Raw genomic sequence first — 22,622 nt, forward strand, 5'->3', positions numbered from 1 at the left:
CCTGTAGTCCCAGCTACTCGGGAGGCTGAGGCAGGAGAATGGCCTAAACCCGGGAGGCGGAGCTTGCAGTGAGCCCAGATCTGGCCACTGCACTCCAGCCTGGGCGACAGAGCGAGACTCCGTCTCAAAAGAAAAAAAAAAGACAAAAACAATTTAAAGTAAACACACAAAGTGGACAGATCTAGAGTGGTTTGAGGAAAAAAAAAAAAAAAGAGTGAGGGAAAGAAGGAGAAAAAAATCCAGGAAGTAATCAAGGGCACTTGCATCTTATTTCCTTCTTTTTTGTTCCTTCTTACATATGCCCTCAATTGTTTACATTAGAATACAGATATTTTATTGGGTAATAATAACATTCTCTATCTTCTACCCTTTTCAAACAGCAGAGCTACAGCATTCAATATTCCTATCTGGCAACAGATTGTCTTCTGATACCTTGTCAACTGTAATTGGAGCATATTGCAGATCAGAGGCAGAAGTTTCACTATTAATGGTCTTTACAGCAAGTTATTACAGAGGGATGTTCCCCCTCCAAGGAGGCATTTGTCTGGTCATGATCTCCTGTGACAAAAGCAAGGTTCAAAGAGTCATGAGATAATTGGTGGTGGTGTCAGTACTTAGGGACTCTAATGAATCCAATTTCTGAGAGCTTAACTATGAAGTGGGTGCCACGTTTTGTTGAATTTTAACTGAGAGAGGCAGACTTACTTTGTCCTGCAGAGGATCACTTGAGCTCTTCCCTGCATTGTATATTTTGAGGACCAGTAAGGGATTCTTTATCCTAAGAAAAGGATGAAAGGGAACCTATTATTTAGAAGCTTGACAAAAGGAGCCACACCTGTTGTCAAGATGCTCACTGCAGAAAAAGTGGGTCAACTTTAAAAGAAAAGATCAAGGCCCAGTTTCTGTTCCCTGAAATGTACAAGTGAAGGAATGTGATCCTCACAGGCCAGTTGGCTGGAAAATGAAGGCATTAAGTCTCTAGAAATGACTTTATTGTTTTTTTAGAAAAGGGAATTTATCCTGTTTAAGATCCAAGCTAAATAAAATAGGTCCTATTTGTCAGGTGATGGTAGAGGAGTGAAGTAGCCCAGGATTGCTGTTGGAAGATCTTCCCAACTCTGCCACTCCTGAGTGTTTCTTGACAGCCCATGCATGGTGCACCAGGGCCATTCCACCAGGAATTCAGGACAGGAAAGTCTATGGGGAGCAGTGGGTAAGTCTGAGTTTGAATCTGAGCTCTCAGACTTAGAAGTTGAGTGACCATGGGAAAGTCATTCATGTGTTTTATGTCTCAATTTTCCCTTTTCTAAAATGAGCATAATAATAGTATCTATAGCATGAATCTTAAACAAAGTGTAAATATATGCAAAGTTCTTTAAAAAGTGCTTGGACCAAGAGCTGCTCTGCCATTTCCCAAACCCTAAATATGCATGGGTATCATCACAAAGGATTCGGCCACAGCCCTGCCTCCTTCCACAGTCACAACCCCACCTCTGTATAGAGCTCCACCAACCTATACTTGCCTGCATGCACACACACAACACACACACACACACGCACACACACACACACACACTCTTTGTTCCAGCCACAACCACTTGGTCCATTCAAAATATGTTCCTGTTCTACATACGACACAGACGCTGACTGCCAATCAAGAGCCTCTGGCTCAATTAAATTTCTAAAGAGCACTGTCCAAAGTGCCTTTGGAATCCCTTCTGAGCTCACCATCGCCAATAAATTACTAGGCAGATAGAGCACCAGCCTCAGGAGCTTAACTTCACATGCCTAGGAGCTGCAGACAACTTGTATTTCCTTACTTACCATAGTGTACTTACAGATTGTCACAGACCACACCACTGAAACACAACCTCTGTCTTCCACCCCTGCTGATTCACTAAGTTAGTTATGCTACACCAGAACCCAAGCAGCTGAGGCTTACCCGGGAAGTATAAGGAGTTCATGAATACTGATAACAGCTCTCCATTTCTCCTCACAATGAAGCACCAGCTTCCACTCTCAAAGCTGATGTTCGAGACATGTTCTATATTCCAATCTTTTTGTTTGTTTTTGTTTTTTATCTAGACCAGTTGGCCTTTTCTTTTTTCTCTAGGGCTTGCTCACATTTTCTAGTATTTCCTTAAGAAAGGAATGCATTTCTGCTTAAAACAGCTCTGAGATAGGTCACCATTCAATCCAAGTGGATTCCATTTTAACAACCTCATCAATCTCTAGAGGCTTATATATCTTGCAGCTATGAGGTATTTTGGACTTTGGTAAGCCTTGGTCTTATCACTGTAACTTTAAAGATTGATATTTAGCCATCAGAATATCAATGAATTAATATATGCATTCATCTATTCCCTGCCTGGTTTCATAAAAAAAACTTAAAATAATTAACAAAAGACAGTGCATGAGTTTAGGTAAAGCAAAACAAAGGCTGAACAGTACCCCCAAAATTTTCTAAATTCTGCAAAAAAGAAATGTTTAAACCGTGTCCAGACTCAACTCTGAACTTTTCAGCAGCAAAGTCAAGAGGGAAAAGTATTCAGTGGCTAGACACATGAAATCATTGGTGAACTCTGGCCACAAGACTTTTAGTAGATACACACAGGCTTTCCTGTTACTGACATGTGAAAAATATTATGGGATCTTGGCAAATATATTGGTTTGACAGGTCCTATTCCCTTCTGTTAACCCCAAAGCAACATAAGTCCATCAAACACGTGCCTCTCTCACTGCTGGGCAGCAGTGGCTGCTTGAACAGCATCTGTATCTCAGAGAAAAAGTACTGGAGTTGCAACTGAGAACTGAAGTCTGGTTGCTGTTAAGGCTGTGATTAAACCCAAGAGACTACATTTCTTCTGTCTGTTTTAATCTGTATCAAGGAATATGCCATTAATTTGCATTGATCCTCACATTCTGCTTGTCCGTGGTGTGTTCTAGGGAGAAGAATTTAATTTTCTATGCAAGCAAGCTGGTTGGCCTTCAGTTGGTTTAAAGTTCTGCGTATAGGCAATCACAGTGACATTATTGGAAGTTTCAGATGAATGGTTGCATATGGGAACTCATTCAGACACTGGATGGCTTATTATCCAAATGAAAAATTATGGCCATGGTATCAGGGGCAATGTTCTATTTTTATTCTATTTTTTAAATCAAATGAGTATTAGCCATATGACATGTATAATCAACTAAGTTATAGCATACAAAAATAAGGTTTAGATTTGAGATCAAGCTTAACCTCAATTAGTTAATCTTGAAAATGTAATAATTTGTATAGTCGTGTGTTTGCAGGATGGTAATAAGGGATACATGATAAGAAATATACAAAATAATTATGATTTACATTATAATATAATCGTAATAAAGATTTTTCAAACTAGAATGAAGAAAAGTGAAAACTGGAGAGAAAAAAGTTGTGCTGATGTCCCTTTCAATGCCCTTAAGCCTTAGTATTTTCCAAAAGGGCCATGTTAACTAAGTATTGCATAAGATGGAGATCATAATCTCTTCTTCTGTCCAAAAGAACAATTTCTATACAAGTTAAGAGAAGGTGTTGAAGTCTCAAAGAAAATTCTATTCTATCTAGATAGATTTCGTTAAGTATTTTTTAATCCTAGAACTAAGATATCAATTGCTGACAAATTACTCTTTGTACCTAGGATATTTATATATAAACATACAAAATGTAAAGGAGTAATATAGATTATATGCATGTTAAATGATGTAGATTCAGAGAAAAGACATAAGAGGTTTAATTTATCACTGCTATTCACCAAGTACTTCTGGTTCCCTAAAGTAGAGGTAGCTCACCACTGTACAATTCATCCATGTAATCAAAAACCACTTGTACCCCAAAAGCACTTGAAAAAAATAATTTAAGTAAATAAAATAGAGGTGGGATTGCTATTCTCTGAACTCTTGTAGCTAGGTGGGGGCTTTCAAGATGCAAGCAAAAGTGCCTGCAAATACTGCAGGCATAAGCTTTCACAGCCAATGCATGATTTGTCATGCTCTTTACCATGGCAATCACGAAATTTCAAGATGGCAGCTCTTCTGCTAGTCTAGGTCCCTGAATGAGGATGATAGGAAGAAAAGCACTCAGTCAACCCCTGATGTATATAAAGTATAAGCTACATAATGTCATTAAAAAGTTGTTTGTTACTACAGCACAACTTAACCAGTCCTGACTGACTGACTGATTGATTGACTGTGTTAGGCTGCATCTAGATCTAGACAGATCTAGTTATGTCAAGTAGATTATGCTACAAGAACAAACACCTCAAAATTTCAGTGCTAAACTAACTGAGATTTACTTGTCCTCATGCTACATGCCCATCATGCATCATCTGAGGACTCTGCTCAATATAGTTAACTCAAGGACTCAGGTGACAACCCTCTATCATGATTGCCAATGCAGAACAGAGGATATTGTTCACTGTGCTCTTAAAACAGCTGCTTGGAAGTTACACCAATCTCTTCCATGCACATTTCACTGGCCAAATATGAGTCACATGGCCACTCCTACTTTCAGAGAAGATTGAGAAGTGCCATCCTACCATGTGCTCAGAAGGAGAGGGTTAAAAACATAGCTGTCAAATGTCCTAATGGTCACAATACTAATATGATCCCAGTTTTCAGAAGACAATACCAGCTGAGAAAGATTAAGTTTAGTATTACACAGTTGGAAAAAAATAATAAAAAAGATCTGAACTCTGAATACCAGATCCTAGGTTCTTAAAAAGCATACAATCATAATAAAACTCTATGAATGGTAATAAAAACTGGCATTTGAAGATAGTGCAGAGTGGTAATAAGGAGTATTAGTAGTATGACGTATTATTAACAAATAATAATAATGGCTAATAACAATAGCCAATTAGCATTAACTAATGATAATGGCTAACAAAGAAGCAGAGTACTCTAGCAACTAAATAATGGATTCCTGGCTAGTGGTTACTTAACCTTGGGCAAGTAACTTACTCTCTCTTCTCAGCTACCTCACCTGTAAATTGGTGATAACAATAGCATCGCTCTCGTGGATGGTTTTAAAAATTATGTGAGCTTCATAAACCTCACTGAGTGGAGTGCCTGCCCCATAGAAAATCCTCTGCAAATGTTTCCTGAGTGCTTGCTATGCATTAGACACCGTGGAAAGGGCTTTGTCTGGATTATATCATAGAATGTTCCAAACAATGCCACTGGGATGAAGGTGTCTCACCTCACTTGGACCTTGTGTTATCAAATGTGTCCTCCCTTCTCCTGTTCCTTCTCTCCCCACTCCATTTTTTCTCACTTATTGGTCTTCACCCGGCCCCTAAGGGGGCTGGTTCTTTCATTACCTAAACCATTAAAAAAAAAGTGTTTAAACCGTGTCCAGACTCAACTCTGAACACCTGTCCAGATTTGAACAAATAATACCTGTGTTCTTCTGGAATTCTTACTAGATGACTCCAATGCACAAATATGAGAAGCTCTTTCTTTTAATTATGAATATATCAACTTAGTCCTCTATAAATTCCATCAATAAATTTTTGTGTGCTCCAAATATATATAAATAGCTGTGCTCCCAACATAGATTTGCAATAATAATGAAGAGTGAAATATGGTCTAGTCTCTTGAGAGATATAAAATCCAATTCAGAAATAAAATGTAAAAACTCCATGAGGTTGTTTTTCTATGTGAAAGTCTAGTCTCCTTAAGAAGAGACCTACTTGTAATCACTCCCAGCAGCTCCGTAGCTCACAGTAAGGACGTGAAGAAGGTATGTTTATTGTAATTTGGAAAATCTCGGCTGTGCACCCAGAAAACATAGCTATGTCAAGTGAATTGAAAATAGGTTCTAGTGTTGGCCCTTCATTAACTATTCTTTACAAATCTGTGGGAAGCTGAGGAAACCACTTAACTCCTCTCTGCCCTAGTACCTACTGCTAAGAAAAGAAACCAGGTCTGCTACAGATGGAGACGTTCAGAGAGCAGGCCCATCGTGAATTAAGACAGAAGATTAATACAAGCAGTTAATTATGAAGCATGTGGAGTTTCTTATATGCAGGCTCAACCACATCTGCACAAAGCATTATTGTTTTGTATTAATTAATTTAAATTATCCCCCTGGCTGGGAACTTCAAAGTAGATTGAAACTCCAGACTTCCATCATCCCTCGGGTAAAAAGCAAGAAGATGGCCTTCATTATTTTTTGTCCTGTTTAGTCTCTGAAAATTTCAGCACTCCTCTATTGAATTGGTCCAAAATTATCAGATGTTGACTTCTCGGAAATAAATTCCAATGAGAATCATTCCTGGCAAATTAATTTTACCTGCAACTCACAAAGAGTCCACAACATGAAAGGGCTTGCTAAGAAAACGCCATTTCAGAAACAAAGAAGAAACACATTGCTGGGAGACATGGGAACAGCTGGGATGCCCAGACTGAAGAAACTGAGACACCCAGAGTGGGGCAGCCAGTTTGGATTCTGCTGACATTGTGGTTAAAGCTGCAGATAACTTGTCCACTGTCAAAGCCCAGAGTCTGATGCATAGTCAAGCTTATGGATGAGAGAAGCAACTCAAAATCTGGAAAGACGCCCAACAGCCCTGGAGAAACACATTCATATTTCAACCCAGCTTATACGTACACATGCTGTAGTGAACACTTGTAATTTTGCCCTGCCTTGGCATCCATTTTGAGTATAGAGCTAACTATCTCCTACAAGAAGGGCTTAGTCACCTTTGACACAGTTTCTAGCTCTCTGCCTCCTCCTCCATGTGGTGGATCCAGAAAACTGTTCTATACACCTGCCTGCTGGTACACCATCTCCTTATGGGACATACAGGTACATACAACCCACCAGACTCACTCCACTGGCCCTTCCATCCCACACGGACTGTGCACATATGCTATGCTAGCATTTCCAAAGTCACAGTGTGGCCTTTTGGGACTCATGTTGGCTTTCTCTAAACCCACCCATCAGAACTGCCTGAGGGAAAGCTGCTTGGGCAATGCCCTGGACCCTTTAAGGCTCAGGCCCACAGGTATCTCTCCTGTGGGCTCCCTACTTGCTGTCGGAGCACAGTGACACCATGACTGTTCCCCTGCCCTCCACGGCTCTCCTTTTCTCTGTTGGCTTCTAGGGATACACTGTAATGCATTGCTTCTGTGAGTTCATGTGTCCCCTGTGCTGCCTCCTCTGTGTCTCACCTGAAACTCACGTCTCTCCAGGGCTCTTCTAGACAGTGGCTATCTTGCTAGAAATAAAGTGGACACAGGTCAGAGGACAGCCACAAGAGCATCTGCCAGCATCAACAAGTTTCCTGTGAGAGGAACACCCGCTCATGGGTGGGACACCTAGGCACTAGGCCATCCTCCAGTATAAAAAGGCACCCCATGAAAGGCGTAATGTAAACATCCATGACCAAATCACCTGAAGTCTTGTAAGGACTAGAGTTTATAGCCACCTGCAAGAGGGAGAGACCTCAAGAATGAAATCAGAGAGAAAAAAATCACAACACATATCAATACATATACATATATACCTATATATAGTCTATATATATGAATATATTATACAATATATGTATGTATTCAAGTAGTTAATAATTATACAAAATCTATAAAGTTATACTTTTAATTTTCTAATTTCATGTGAGACATACTGTTTAAGTTGATTATCAAAGATATATCATAATTAGTTTTCGTAATGAATATACATAAAACTGTACTTGATAAAATTTAATATCATAGCATTCAATGTATGTACCACAAATACTAAATTTTATGACCTGATATTTGGAATTGTAACATTTGCATAAGACATAAAATGGTTTATATGTACAATTTTCTCATGTTTCAAAATGAGAAAATGAGAAATGCAAGAGAAGGTTTCTGACATGTACTTAGGAGTATTTCTTTTCAAATTACATTTTATAAATATGGTTAGTGCTTATTTCAATAAATGATATGCCATATTGGATATAATAATCATTGCTATATTTTTCCTTTTTACCACTGGCTCCTGAAGTGCCATGGAAAGTCTCCCTGCTATCCAAGAAGCAGACAACATGACTGTAACCCACAGGCTGGTAAAGACAATTTAATGAGATTTGTATGCAACTTGTTAATTTTCCAAATTAGCATTTCTTCATTCTCCTATCTAGCTATCAGTCCTACCTGGCATGAATTAAGTAAATGAATTAAGTAAATGCCATATATAAGTAAAAATGAAAACATCTAAACCTGATGATGGCCCAAACCACCATGTTGGCTGCAGTTGTTCCATTGCGTGAGAAGCTGAGAAAGACACAGGGTTGTAGCATGCACAGATGCCCTCCATGTGCCCAGATGATATGCATCCTGAATATCTATCTCAACTTTGTTTTAAAATCATGGTAAAGTGCATGGATCTTTAGGATATTACACTAAGTGAAATAAGACAGTCACAGAAAGACAACTACTGTATAATTCCACCTGTGTGAGGCATCTAAAATTGTCAAATTCATAAAATTAAAGACTGGAATGGGAGTTACCAGGGGGTGAGGGGAGGAGAAATGAGGAGTTATTATGAACAGGCATGAAGTTTCAGTTATGAGATGAATAAGCTCTAAGAATATGCTCTCCAAATATCTGGAGTCAACAATAATGAATTGCATAATTAAAATTCATTAGGAGGATGGATCAGGTTAAGTGTTCTTATGCCAGTAAAATGAAAATTTTAAAAGTTAAAAAAAGTGAAAAAAGCAATAATAGTTAAATATTTATCACATTGTTGAATTCTTTTTTGAGACAGATTTTCACTCTTTTTGCTCAGGCTGAGTACAATGGCAAGATCTCAGCTCACGGCAACCTCCACCGCCCAGATTCAAGCAATTCTCCTGCCTCAGTCTCCTGAGTAACTGGGATTACAGGTGCCTGCCACCATGCTCAGCTAATTTTTATATTTTTGTTAAAGATAGGGTTTCACCATGTTGGTCAAGCTGATCTCGAACTCCTGACCTCAGGTGATCCACCACCTCGGCCTCCTAAAGTGCTGGGATTACAGGAGTGAGCCACCGCACCCAGCCATATTATTGAATTTTAAAAATAAATTTAAAATGTAGAGATGTGAGTACACCATCATGAATTTCTCACAAAGCACCTACGATCCACATATGTATTTGAAAACACTCTGATTTTTAAAATAGAAAATTATTTCAAGATGTATAAAGCTCTGTAAAGTCTCAGTAAAGCATTTATACAGATTGAATTTGACCATTGGGCCACCAATATGCAATCCTCATAAATATTTTCTGAAACTACAGGCTCCTGAGTGATGCATTTCTGGTGAATAACTCTATATTCTTAAGAACTGAACACTGTTAAATGGTATCTGCCCATAATTAAGTTCCTCAAACATCTGGAGCCTCACCTACTGAAGAAATGCCACTTGGAGACTCAGCCTCCCCCAGATAATGAATACCTGGCAGTCAAGCTGGGAAATGAAAAGGGAGTTCTAGCCTCACCCAGCTGGGAACTCTTACCTACTCTTACTTTTCCAAGTCAAAATAGGATGCTCTGGAGTAGGGTTCTGCGCAGTCACACGGCACACATTTCCCCACCATCTCAACCTGTAAAATATTGTGTCAATTTCTCGTATTGTGTTTTGTCATTCTTTCTTGATTTACTTGGACTGGAATGCTGCAATACACATCTCTCTATTTGATGGTAATCCTGATAAAAATTTAAATCATTTAAAAAAATTAATTAATTAAAAAAGACATCAATTCCACTAAGTCTCAAGAATACCACAGAGTTGGGAAATATTGGTTCACCCCATGGCAGATTCCACTAGTTACCTAATCAATTTCCTTTCTTATCTTCTCCCTTACTAATGTAACCTTACTTTAACAGGGCAATTGTGTCAGTTAGCATTTGATGCATTATAATTTGTCACAAAATTTGCAGCTTGAAACAAGTTTTTCATAATTCTATATGTCAGCTCTATGGGCTTGGTTCAGTTGGGTGGTTCTTTTGGTCTCAGCTAGTCTCATTGACATGTCTGCAATCACTTGCTTTTCAATCAGATAACTCTAGTTCTGGGGATTGGCTAGCTATTGGCTGCATGACAGGGGTGATGGGCCCTGTGTCTCTCACCATCCAGTGGAATAGCCTGAATGGGGGAATCAATACAGTTCTGAGAGAGTGATACAAAGCATTCAAGCACCTACCCCTGGAGGCCTAGGCTAGGAATTGGCACTGCATCACTTCCTCTTCATTCAACTTGCCAAAGCAAGTTACAAGTTAAACCCAGACTTAAGGAGTAAGGAAGTAGATTCTACCTCTCAGTGGGAGAAGGTTCAAAGTCATATTGCAAGGGGACTGGGAAAAAGGAGAGAAATAATTGCTGTTGTTTTGCAAGCAACTTGCCATAGCAGTATATTAGTAATGTTTTTATTTTCTGTATTTTAGGATGTTTTGACATCTTAAAAGCCAGAGATTGCTTCTCCCAAGGCTAGCCGGTTCTTACAGATCATAAGGAGCTCAGCCATGAGCACATCTTTTATACATGAAGTCTCAGATTCTGAGACTTTAGCCCCAACCACTTCTTTATGTAACTTACTTTCACATATCAAGCCATGATTTTCCCTGCCCCAAATCATCGCAGGACCAGGTACCAGCCAACGGAAGACCACCACAGTGTCCTGAAGATCACTGGCATTATTTAAACTGGTCAGTCCTAAACTGTTTATCCTGCCCTGCCTTGCCTCTCTCATGGAAACCCAAAAAACTGTCTCACCTAGATTTCCCCCTGCCTCCTGTCTTTGTCTCCTGACCAAACTGGTGCTGTCCCTTGTGGCCTTGCATAACATAGGGTGACCCCCTCTCTGGGACCTGTGGACCTCAACAACTTCTTTCTTGCAAGCTTCATTTTTGTTTCCTCCAGTGGCTGCACTGGCTTGACCATGTCATAACCAATATACATAGTTTAGGACAAGCAGCAATGTGTCTGGGTGAAAAGAAAAGAAATAAGCAAAGAGAAAAAAACTGAAAATGAAAAAGGAGTCATCCATTTTTCAGCCATCCTTACACTGAAGGGTGGTCAGGCAACAAATCTGTGCTCATAGCTTGGGGCTTCTGCGAAACCTGCTTAGAAGAGGAAAGGCTTGGCTGACTCACATATTTGGCCTTGAATTTTTCCACTTCTTTAAGGCAGGAATGCAGAAGCAATGCCAGAGGAGAAGCCAGTGTCTTCAAACGTTGAGATAACAAGAGTGAGCCTGAAAGCCACATCCTAAGATGGCAGACCAGAAAGGAAAAGGGAGACAATTGCAAGCTATTTCCCTACTACTTTTCATAGAAGAAAAATAAAACTTCTTACTAGTTTGACCTACGTTAGGTCATTTCTGCCATTCAGTGGTGCTGAATTTACATCCTCACTGATACAAACACCGTGGCACATCATGGTGCAGGAAACTCAGTTAACATATTCACAATGCTGTGGCCACACAGGTGAAAGAAACAAGAAAACACGCTTCCAGGTAGGTCTCCTGGGTCACTGTAAATTGAACAAGGACACAAGGATACAGGGACCAGAGACACAATCCCACCCAGCTCTGTCCTAGAGCGAAAATGATGGCTTCATGCCCTAGAGCACAGCCTAGTATTGGATACCTTCTTTTCAAAAATTACATTTCTGAAGCAATATTTGGTGCCATGGGGACAAAGATGAAAATGTACACAAATTGAAATAAAAACATGAAAGCCTGCAGATAAGATTTTCCCCAGGAATATAGAAATTGTTTTCATCTACTATCCTTGTGGGAAAAATCAATAACATTCGACAACTTGACAGCATTTGTGGGTTAAGGTCTCTGGAAATTCACTAATTCACTCAACAAATATGAATCAAGCTCCTGGATAATTGATGTATGGCGATTCTATTTAAATTTAATTAATGCTTTCTTATTTCACAAAATATTAAAGGTACTGCCAGATATGGTGACTTTGAAGAAGAATATAACTACGTCCTTTCCTTTCCCCTTTCTTCTCCCTTCCTTTGCTTCTTCCCCTTTTCTTTCATTCTCTTGCTTTTCTTCTCCTTCCCTTCCCTTCTCTTTCTTTCAGGAAAGATAGGTGGGGAGAAGAATTGCATTAACATTTTACTTTCTTTCTTTAGGTCTGTAATTCTCACAGCATGGAAGAAGTAACGCAAGTGTTATACAAGAAAACTTTCAATGGTAAACAGATATGGCATTAAATAATGCTGAAACATACAGTGAGAAAGTTTTTTTTTCATTTTCCAGCTTCTCTTTCTTTGTTTTTAATTTAAAAAATACTTACAAAAGGGCTGCAAAATAATGTAAAAACTAGCTTCCTACCTCTTTTCTCCCTGCCTTCTCAATTTTCCTCTCCAAAGACAATCACTTTTACTTCTTTCAGCTGTTTTTAATATCAATTATTTTTGTACTTTAAAATAAAATGCTTATACTACTTTTTGATTAATCAAATTTAAAGTTTTTGTTTTGGTGCTCTTTATAATTGATTTAAAAATTTCTATGTGGATTTAAAGGTATGTCCACAAATTCTCTGTTACTCATTGTGAGGCAGGCTGAATCCTCCTCCTCTTAAATGGGGCTGAAATTTGTAACTTGCTTCTAACAAATGGAAGAAAGCAGAGGTGACAGTGTTTGACTTTGCAGACCAGGTCATAAAAAGGCACTGTTGCTTCCATTGGAGTCTCTCTCTTGTTCATTCTCTTGGATTATTTGCACCAGGAGAGGTTAGCAGCCATGTTATGGGGAGAGGCCTATGTAGTGAGGAACTGGGCATCTGTCCAGTGGCCACTGAGTAGCCAAGGTTTCCTGCCAACAACCATGTGAATGAGCTTAGAAATGGTCGCCATGTTCCCAGTCAAGTCTTCAGATGACCACAGTCTCTGCCAGCCTCAGGTCTGTGGCTTCATGAGACACTCATACAGCTAAATTGCTTCCAAACTTTTGAACGAAAAAAAGTATTAAGAAAGTTAAAAAAGTTTAAAAAGTTAAGTATTTACTTAACTGCTTTAGGCTACAAATTTTTGGATAATTTGTTATATGGAAATGTATTATTAAAAAAGTACTTTAAAAACATTTATCTCATACTCATAATATACTTACATAATATTTACAATTAATCAATAACATCTCTTTATATTTTACCTATGTAAATGTTACCCACTGCTGAGCCAATTAATTAATTTTGATTGCATGTCCATTCTTTTAGAACTTATTTATTCTACCTGGAAGTAAAAATTGCTAATTTTACCAGGCATGGTTATCCATGTATCTATCTCAATGATTTTTCAGAATACTTCATCAGATCTACAATATATAATAGTCCCCAGTTATTTACAGTTTCACTTTCCAGGGTTTCAGTGACCCGTGGTCTACTGCGATCTGCAAACATGACGTGGAAAATCCCAGAAATAAACAATTCATAAGTTTTAAATTGCACACTGTACTGAGTAGTGTGGTGAAATTGCTCGCCCTCCCGCTCCATTCCACCTGGGTCTTGAATGATCCCCATGTCTAGAGGATCCACGCTGTATATACCACTTGCTCATTAGTCACTTAGCAGCCATCTCACTTAGCAGATTGACTCAGTGCTTGTGTTTAAGTAACCCTAATTCTATTTATAATGGCCCCAAAGTGCAAGAGCAGTGATGCTGGCATATTGTTATAATTCTTTTATTTTATTCTTAATTATTGCTATTTTCTTTTCTTGTGCCTAATTTAGAAATTAAACTTTATCATAGACATGTATGTATAGGAAAAACACAGTATATATAGGGTTCAGTACTATCCATGGGTTAGGCATCCACTGTAGTCTTGAAATGTGCTCCCTATGAGTAAGAGGGAATGATGATAACTCTTAGAAGATTTATTTACTCCAAGTGGCATATCATAATAGACAATCTAATAGTTCCTTCCTTTTTTCCCCATGAAAACCCTTGTCTCAGAGCTACTGCCTTCTAGCTCTAATCCAGATATTTTCTGTAGGCCTGTCTTCCTGGGATGCATCTTGGCTTCATTTTGGGACTTTCTTTCACTGGTTTTGTGTGTCACATTTCCTCTCCTTTTTAGATCTTCCTTCTCTTGTCCTTTGTGTTATTTCTTCTTTTGTGGGAGGACATTATCCAATAGCTTCCTAGTTATGAGGGCTTAATTTCTCTAAGATCAGGTGAGAATATTCTGTATGAAGATTTTTTTTTTTTCAATTCTTGAAATTCGATACTCACAGATTTTTTTCCCACACTTCAGTTTTCTTCAATAGTTTGTGTCCCCCCCCAACAACTTGCTATTTATATTTAAGCATTTCTTCTGGTTTTCTACTGTTGTACAACTTGTAGCACAATGCCTGGTACATAGAGCATACAAAATGGTTTCCAATGTACAAAGAAAGAAATGGACAACATATAGCTAATATATTTAAATGAATAACTTTCTAATTTTGGAAGGAATTAGACTTTAATTTTGGTTTTGAACAGATTTTAATTAGTCTTATAACTTTTGTAATTCTCACTTCTATATACCCACAGCCACTTCATTGTATCTTTACTTTAGCACTGGTCAACCTGTAGTCTCCGTTAGAATGCAAACTCGTTACTAATCTTCAGTAGATGCTTTGTCATCGTGTCTAATTTACAAGTGATAATTGATGGTTTAGCAATAGTTACTGTTACCTTTATATCTGCTAATGGTGTCTAAGCTGGATGCTCTGGGTTGGGAAGATGGAACTAGATTTCATCACATGTAACTTAGAACAAGCCAACCCAACTTCTTCCACCTCAGTACACTCATCTCTAAAATGACGGATTTTGATATTATCTGGAAAATGGAGAACTTCTCAAATCTAATTTGCAGAACGGGAGTGGCTTATGTAATATTAGATGCCAAATTTCTATTCTCTGATTTTAAAAGCTATCGTTACAAAAGGATATTGGGGGTGAGTACTCAGGCTTTTTAGGTTTCCACTCTAGAGTCATCATCATTCTTACCCGTTAAGCAAATCACTCATTTTCCTCATTTGTAAAATATTTTGGCTTTCTCATTTATATAATAAGGGCAGTAATTATACCACTATGGTAAGAACATTAATTATTGTGAAAATAAAACAGTGAAAAATATAAAATATCATCTCAATATAAGAAACTATTATTACTATTAGTTATTCCTGTTCTTCATTCTATTACTTAAGAATTCAGAACCACGAGTGCTATGTAAGTTATTGCTATGGACTGAATTGCGTTCCCTCAAAATTCCTAAGTTGAAGCCTTCTATGGTTTGAATAATTGTACCCTTCTAAACTTATGTTGAAATTTAATCCTCAGTGTGGCAGAATTGAGAGGTGGGGCCTTAATGAGGTGAATGGGTCATGAGGGCTCTGCCCTCATGAATGGATTAATCTGTTTATGGATTAATGGATTAAAGGGTTATCATCAGAGCACGACTCGTGGCATTATAAGAAGAGGAAGAGATGCCTGAGCTAGTAGGCAGAGCCTCCTTGCAATGTGATGCCCTGCACTGCCTTGGGACTGTGCAGAGAGTCCCCACTATCAAGAAGACCCTCACCAGATTCAGTCTCTCAACCTTGGACTTCCTAGCTTCCAGAACTGTAAGAATTTTTTAAATATAGATTACCTAGTTTCAGATATTCTATTATAAGCAACAGAAAACAGTTTAAGATAAAGCCCTAACCAGCCATGTGATTGTATTGGACAGAGGGTCTTTAAGAAGATGATTAAAGGCCCGGCGCGGTGGCTCAAGCCTGTAATCCCAGGACTTTGGGAGGCCGAGACGGGCGGATCACGAGGTCAGGAGATCGAGACCATCCTGGCTAACACTGTGAAACCCCGTCTCTACTAAAAAATACAAAAAACTAGCCGGGCGAGGTGGCGGGCGCCTGTAGTCCCAGCTACTCGGAGGCTGAGGCAGGAGAATGGCATAAACCTGGGAGGTGGAGCTTGCAGTGAGCTGAGAACTGGCCACTGCACTCCAGCCCAGGCGACAGAGCGAGACTCCGTCTCAAAAAAAAAAAAAAAAAAGAAGATGATTAAAATGAAATGAAATGAGGTCATAAGGCTAAAAACCTGACCTGATAGAACTGGTATTCTTATTAAAGAGAAAGAAGTACCAGAGATCTCCTCTCTCTGCCATGTGAGGACACAGTGAAAGGCAGTCATCAGCAAGCTAGGAAGAGAGTGCTCCCCAGAAACTGAACCCTATTGGAACTTTGACCTTGGACTTTCTAGCCTTCAGGTCTGTAAGAAATAAATTTCTATTGCTTAAGCAGTCCTCCAGTGTACAGCATTTTGTTATAGCAGACCGAGGAGATTAAAACAGCTATCTTTAAAACCTTCAGTTTCTTTTTCTTCGTTTTAATTTTCAGCACTTTTTCCAACTGGACATGCCCTACTGATTTTTCTTCTTCCCCAGCATTTCATCCCCGAATATTAACATTTTCTTGCAACTGTGTGAAATATTAACCCTTGATTTGCCACATCCGTACCTTCTTGTATAAGTACGAGATTGTCTAATTTATTTTAGTCCTTTGAAAAAAATTGTAAGCATTCTAAATAACTGAAATTAAGACTTCTGAAGTTTCATGCTATGGCTGTTATATCAGTTCTTGCCATGATAATGTTATATAACAAAATTTCCTTAAACTTGGTGTCTTAAGACAGGAGTCATTTATTCTCCCAGGTGTCCCTGGAGAATCCTCAGTGATGAATGACTCTGCTAGAGCCTACTGCACCAGGATGGCTGTGCTCCTCACTCCAGGCCTGTTGAGAGACTGACGCAATTCTGCTCTATGTGTTTCTTTATTCTCGCACCAGCAAACTTGTTTTTATGGCAACAGCAGAGATGTAAGAGGGAATCAGAAATGCTTTAGGTTTTGTGTGATTTGGGATTGACACCCTATCACCTCACCTCCACTCCATTCACTTATGCAAGTCTCATAGTCAAAGTCAAGAGGCTGGGAATACACTCTTATGAAACTACAGCAAGGGTGTGGATGCAAGGAAGGGTAATAATTGAGGACAACTATGCAATCTGCCGCAGATACGCAAGTTGTTATCACGCATTTTCGTTTGGGGGTTTTCATTCTTCACTTATATATTCTGCTCATCCCAAGTTTCTGGTATTCTCTGTGGGCTTTCTCACCATTTGCTGGGTCCTTTCTACTCTTTTCTCGTGAACTTTTATTTTTGTTTGTTTGTTTGTTTGTTTATTTGGAGGCGGGAGACATGGTTGGACAGTCTTGCTCTGTCACCCAGGGTGGAGTGCAAAGGCACGGTCTCGGCTCACTGTCTCCCAGCAATTCTCCCACCTCAGCCTCCCAAGTAGCTGGGACTACAGGCATGTGCCACCATGACCAGCTAATTTATGTATTTTTAGTAGAGATGGGGTTTCACCATGTTAGCCTTGAACTCTTGATCTCAAGTGATCCACTCACCTCAACCTCCCAAGGTCCTGGGATTGCAGGCATGAGCCACCGCGCCCTGCCCCACTAACTTTTAGAGCTGGATCTCATGTGTGGGGTTTTTTGGGGCTCTACATATTGAGGTCAACCATGATTCTAGATGGGAAGACTTGAAAGAATCTGAGACAAGTATTTGCATGTCTTTTCTACACACCTGTATCTTGGTATTATGGTTTGAATTGTATCCTCAATAAAGATATGTTTGAGTCCTAACCCCCAGTACCTGTATATGTAACCTTATTTGGAATTATAGTCTGCAAATTTAATCTAATTAAGATGAGAACATACTAGATTAGGGTGGGCCTAATCTAATAACTGGCACTCTAATAAGGGGGAAATTTGCACACAGATATGCACAGAGAGGAGAATGCCACGTGAAGAAGGCAGAGATTGGAGTGATGCATCTACAAGTCAAGGAATGCCAAGGATTGCCAGTAGCCAACAGACGCTAGGAGAAAGCCATGGGACAGACCTTCCTGGGAAAAAGCCTCCAGAAAGGAACCAACTCTGTCAACACCATGATTTCAGATTTATAATCTTCAGGAGTATGAGGGAATACATTTTTGGTGTTTTAAGCCACCCAGTGGTTTTTCTGAACACCCAATTTATTTTACTTTGTTATGGCAATCCTAGAAAATGAATATGCTTAAAGACATAAAAATTTAGTTCTTGCCTTATTCATCTACAAATTTGTACCTATATTGTAAGCTATTTGCAGTAATTTTATTACATTTTCCATCTCCTTGCCCCATCACTTACTGCCAGCCAAATAAAATATTTTTTGTTTGTGTTTTTGTTTGCTGTGTTTTATTCTCTTATCTTTGAAGTCTATGTCTGGCACCCAACTTAAAGTGGCAGCCCAAACACCACAGCTCTCCAAGAACAAAAATCCTTCACCTGTCTCCCTCAGACCCTATTGTTTTTGCTTTCTCTGCCACTGAGTATTTCTGGCACTGACTTTCCTCCTTGGACCTCCTCACTTGACTTACTACTGAGACATCCACTTCTCTCTCTTTCTGAACTCCTGGGGCTCTGGGTTGGTTTGCCATCACTTGAGTTATCAACTGATTTTTGATGGGGGCACAGAGCGTACAAACCTTAGGATAACATTAGGTACAAGCAGAAAAGAAGATTAAATGACCCAGAACCAGGAATCTACATAATATCAGCCATTTTGAAAAGGGAGTTGGCAATGGGGAGTGGAAATTCATTCATGATTTGACTCTCTCCTTGCTTGTTGTTGGTGTATAGGAATGCTAGCAATTTTTTCACATTGATTTTGTATCCTGAGACTGTGGAAGTTGCTATCAGCTTAGGAAGCTTTTGGACTGAGATAATGGGGTTTTCTTGATATATGATCATGTCATCTGCAAACAAAGATAATTTTACTTCCCCTCTTCCCGTTTGAATATTCTTTATTTCTTTCTCTTGTCTTTTTTCTCTGCCCAAAACTTCCAGTACTATGTTGAATAGGAGTGATGAGAGAGGGCATCCTTATTTCATGCTGGTTTTCAAGAAGAATGCTTCCAGATTTTGCCCCTTCCATATGATATTGGCTGTGGGTTTGTCATATGTAGGTTTTATTATTTTGAAATATGTTCCTTCAATATCTAGTTTATTGAGAGTTTTTAACATGAAAGGATGTTGAATTTTATTGAAGGTGTTTTCTGCATCTATTGAGATAATTATGTGACTTTCGTCTTTAGTTCTGTTTATATGATGAATTACATGTATTGATCTGCATATGTTGAACCAGTCATGCATCCCAGGGATGAAGCCAACTTGATGGTGGAGGATAAGCTTTTTGATGTGCTACTGCATTCAGTTTACCAGCAGTCTATTGAGGATTTTTACATCCATGTTCATCAAGGATATTGGCATGAAGTTTTCTTTTTTTGTTGTATCTCTGCCAGGTTTTGGTATCAGGATGATTCTGGCCTCATAAAATGAGTTGGAAAGGAGTCGCTCCTTTTCAATTGTTTGGAATATTTTCAGTAGAAATGGTACCAGCTCCTCTTTGTACTTCTGGGACATTTCAGCTGTAAATCCATCTGGTCTTGGGCTTTGGTTTTTGTTGGTAGGCTATTTATTACTGCCTCAATATCAGAACTTGTTATTGGTCTATTTAGTGATTCAATTTCTTCCTTTTCAGTTTTGGGGGGATGTATACATCCAGGAATTTATTTCTCCTTGATTTTCTAGTTTATGTGCATAGACTTTTTATAGTATTCTCTAGTGCTTATTTGTATTTCTGTGGGGTCAGTGGTGATAACCCACTTATCATTTCTAAATACCTAGGAATACAGCTAACAAAGGAAGTGAATCTCTTCAAGAAGAACTACACAGCACTACCCAAGGAAATGAGAGATGACACAAACAAGTGGAAAAAATATTCCATTCTCATGGATAGGAAGAATCAATATCATGAAAATGGCCATACTGCCCAAAGCAATTTATAGATTTAATGCTATTCCCATTAAACTACCATTGACATTCTTCACAGAATGAGGGAAAAGTATATTAAAATTCATACAGAAGCAGAAAAAGCCCATATAGCCAACACAATCCTAAGCAAAAAGAACAAAGCTGGAGGCATCACACACCTGACTTCAAACTATACTACAAGGCTACAGTAACCAAAACAGCATGGTACTTGTACATAGGCAAGCAAAACAGAATAGAGTACTCAGAAATAGGTCTACACAACTACAACTATTTGATCTTCGTCAAACCTGACAAATATAAGCAATGGGGAAAGGATTTAATAAATAGTACTGGGACAAGTGGCTACCCATATGCAGGAAATTAAAACTGGACCTCTTCCTTACACCTTACAAAAAATTAATTCAAGATGGATTAAAGATTTAAATGTAAAACCCAAAACTATAAAAAGTCTAGAAGAAAATCTAGGCAACACCATTCAGGACATAGGCACAGGCAAAGATTTCATGACAAAAACACCAAAAGTAATTGTAACAAAAGAAAACATTGACAAATGGGATCTAATTACTCTAAAGAGATTCTGCACAGCAAAACAAACTATCAACAGAGTGAGCAGACAATCTACAGAATGGGAGAAAATTTTTGCAATCTATCCTTCTGACAAAGGTCTAATATCAGAGTCTACAAGGAATTTAAACAAATTTACAAGAAAAAACAACCCCATTAAAAAGGCGGCAAATGAAACTAACAGACACTCATCAAAAGAAGACATTTATGCAGCCAAAAAACATAAGAAAAAAGCTCAACATTACTGATCACTAGAGAAATACAAATCAAAGCCACATGAGATATCATCTCACATCAGTCAGAATAGCAATTACTAAAAAGTCGAGAAACCACAGATGCTGGCAAGGTTGTGGAGAAAAAGGAATGCTTTTACACTGTTGGTAGGAAAGTAAATTAGTTCGACCATTGTGGAAGACAGTGTGGTGATTCCTCAAAGATCTAGAAGCAGAAATACCATCTGACTCAGCAATCCCATTACTGGGTATATACTCAAAGGAATAGAAATCATACTATTATAAAGATACATGCACACATACGTTCATTGCAGCACTATCTACAATAGCAAAGACATGAATTCAACCCAAATGCCCATCAATGATAGACTGATAGATAGAAAGATAGATAGAAAATGTCCATACTATGGAAAACTATGCAGCCATAAAAAGGAACAAGATTACATCCTTTGCAAGGACATGGATGAAACTGGAAGCCATTATCCTAGACAAACCAATGTAGGAACAGAAAATCAAATACTGCATGTTCTTACTTATAAGTGGGAGCTGAACAATGAGAACAGATGGACACACTGGGAGGAACAAACACACCGGGGCCTGTCTCGGGGCAGGGAGAGTGTGAGCATCAAGAATAATAGCTAATGGATGCTGGGCTTAATACCTAGGTGATGGGTTAATCTATGCAGCAAACCACCATGGCACACATATACCTTTGTAACAAACCTACACATTCTGCACATGTACCCCAGAATTTAATATAAAAGTTGATGAAGAAAAAAAAGAAAATGAAGTTGACAGCAATGTTTTATAGGAGAGTTTCTAGGAAAGATGTTGGAAATCTATAGGAGAGTTTCTAGGAAAGATGTTGGAAATCTATAGATCCACATGAGACCAAGTAGCTTTGTCAGACAGGGAATGATTATGGGGACCCAAAGGATTGTTTTTTTTCCCTTTTCCATATAAGGAAAAGCAGCCTTCAAGTTTATTAGAGTATTTACTGCAGGGATAAATGGGCAGTAGACAGGGTAGAATAATTGGATCAGAAAGGAAATCAGGAAAAACATTGGCTAATCTAAAGGAAATATTAACAGAATTTTTTAATTGCCCAGCAATTAAAAGTTTTACATGAAAATAACTTTTAAAAAACATAAACTCATTTTTCAATATACATATTCTACTTTTAAATGGTCATAAAAGCCACCACCACCACCACCTCCCCCAGTGAAAGTACATACACAACACCCCTGTTGATACCCCATCACCCATGACGACCTGCTCCCACCAATGCCCCTCTCCAGCTGATGTGTGTGCCTCCTGCTGCACTACCATGACTGCTGGTGCATACAAGCAAGCACGGATATCACTGGCACTGCCCCTGTGAAAAACTTTGGATGGCATCCTCATTGGATCATTGGGGCTAGCAGACTGAGAAACACCTTGGCCCCTCCAGCACACTAGGTTCCTAATCTTGAGGAGTCAGACAACATAACTGGGCACCTAGTACTGGCCTTCTAGAATTACAGCATGCAGCCCAGGAGTGCAGAGCTAAGTTTTGGACCACTGATGTCTTCTAGAGTCAAAACTAGTTAACTGAGCCCACCTTATAACACAATCAAACCCCAAGTGCATCAAAGAAGATAAAAGCAAAAAATCCCATCCAAAGGACAGCATTTTTAAAGATTAAGGGAACTTCAGCCCCCACAGATGAAAAATCACTAGTCAAAGAACTCTGGCTACTCAGAAAGGCAGGGTGTCTTCTTCTCTCCAAATGACCACACTAGTTTCTTAGAAATGGCTGAAATGACAGACATAGAATTCAGAATATGGACAGGAATGAAAACTACCGAGATTCAGAAAAAAGTTGAAACCCAATCCAAGGAATCT

The 22,622-nt window shown here is 38.8% G+C and overlaps 1 long non-coding RNA gene across 1 annotated transcript; it reads left to right on the forward strand.

Annotated features, from left to right (window-relative positions):
• The first annotated feature begins 12,159 nt into the window (after positions 1 to 12,159).
• Positions 12,160 to 18,183, forward strand: LOC117068247. The gene is made up of 3 exons (XR_004431044.1): positions 12,160 to 12,250; positions 15,444 to 15,627; positions 17,846 to 18,183. It is a non-coding gene; the product is annotated as an uncharacterized LOC117068247 (long non-coding RNA).
• The last annotated feature ends 4,439 nt before the right edge of the window (positions 18,184 to 22,622 follow it).

Source organism: Trachypithecus francoisi, unplaced genomic scaffold (assembly GCF_009764315.1).
Source record: "Trachypithecus francoisi isolate TF-2019V2 unplaced genomic scaffold, Tfra_2.0 Lachesis_group21, whole genome shotgun sequence".
NCBI classification, from domain to species: Eukaryota; Metazoa; Chordata; class Mammalia; order Primates; family Cercopithecidae; genus Trachypithecus; species Trachypithecus francoisi.